The 1,542-nt window shown below is 45.5% G+C and overlaps 1 non-coding gene across 1 annotated transcript; it reads left to right on the top strand.

Moving 5' to 3' along the window:
* The first annotated feature begins 278 nt into the window (after positions 1-278).
* trnaf-gaa (transfer RNA phenylalanine (anticodon GAA)) lies at positions 279-351 on the top strand. Its single transcript has one exon. It is a non-coding gene; the product is annotated as a tRNA-Phe (tRNA).
* The last annotated feature ends 1,191 nt before the right edge of the window (positions 352-1,542 follow it).

The raw sequence follows: 1,542 nt of genomic DNA, 5'->3' as shown, positions 1-1,542 counted from the left end.
AGGCCATCTTTAGACATTCGCTGGAGTATCAGACAACCTGCCAAATTTCACCAAGCTTCCCTGAAATCACTCTCTTAAATAAACATCTCTCTAGCCAAATTATGCACTCATTCAGCTCTTGAACGATCTTTCCCTCTTCCCTGCACTCTCTCCTTTTACTATGTTACATTCTTTACACTGCTCCCAGCATTACCGTTTATTTAGATGCTGAACTATTGGATTTTATGTTCCCTGATATTATTGTCCTTCGGGGCAATGAACCATATATCCTTCGTTCTGCCGAAATAGCTCAGTTGGGAGAGCGTTAGACTGAAGATCTAAAGGTCCCTGGTTCAATCCCGGGTTTCGGCAGTGGCTGTTGACGATTTTATTTCATAAAGCTATTCATTTCTCAGCGGACATCTACTATCAAACGTCGGTGGTGATGGAAATGTTGACATTAATTTCTACAGGAGTTCAGGTATATTAGGTAATATCCGTTATTGACTTGCTGCCTGGACTCTGTGGTGGAGCCAAGTGAATGGTGGCATCTTCTGAGTTATCGAATGGGAGGGTTCAGCAGTCCCTAAATGTCGTTCACTCACATGGGGCCAAGATGAAATCCTTTCTTCTCATCCAGAGCCACTGACTACCCTTTTCAACATATAAGAGTAGGGATGTAAATTTGAGACTCTATGTGACCCTGGTAAGATGTCACTTGGGCACCTTATTTGTGAAAAGACGTGTTGGCTTTGGAGAAGGTTCCGAGGAGATTTCCTCGAATGTTTGTCAGCCCTTGGATTGTACTTGTTGGAGTACAGAAGGATGGGGGGGGGGGGGAGCTTTATAGAGCCATTTGGAATGCTGAAAGTCCAGTACAGCATAGATGTGGCAAGGCTCTTTCCCATGGTAGGGGAGACTAAGACAAGAAGGCTAAACTTCAGTATAAATGTGGGTCAATTTAAAACAGAGATGGGGAAAGAATTCTTTAGCCTGAGGGTCTTGAGTGCACATGCGGGTGTGGAAGCGAGGCCGTTGGGTTTATTTGTGGCATAGACTGGCATGTATTTGAATAGTCATGGCATCAAGGGTTAAGGGGAGAAGGCCGGGGAGTGGGGCTGTGTGGGAGGTTGGATCAGTTATGATAGAAAGTTGGAGCAGACTCAATGGCCTATTTTTGCTAATCTTTCTTTGATCTGGTGAATTTACAGTCTGCTCGTGGTGAATACATTCAGCAGTGGCCCCGGGGCCGTAGGACCAACGAGATCAGCTCTCCCTCTCTCTTGTTCACCATTTGAACAACATTCTCCGTCCGGTCTGAAACTCCTGCCACTCACTGCTGATCAAACGATATTGGGGAACTTGGTGCTGCCAATTGCTGGGAACCGCCGAGCCTTGTTTTCCTTACTAGACCGTAAAAACCTAAGGAACAGGATCCAGATTTGGCCCTCTCACCCATCCAGTCCCCTCGCTGTTCTGACCGTGGACTCAACTCGACTTCATCACTTGTTCTCCATTACCCTTAATTCCCATATTCCTGAATAATTCATACATCTGCATTTA

The sequence above is a fragment of the Narcine bancroftii genome, chromosome 5, assembly GCF_036971445.1.
Source record: "Narcine bancroftii isolate sNarBan1 chromosome 5, sNarBan1.hap1, whole genome shotgun sequence".
NCBI lineage: Eukaryota > Metazoa > Chordata > Chondrichthyes > Torpediniformes > Narcinidae > Narcine > Narcine bancroftii.
The sequence above is the reverse complement of the archived record's forward strand: the minus strand, read 5'-3'. Positions and strand labels throughout refer to the sequence as shown.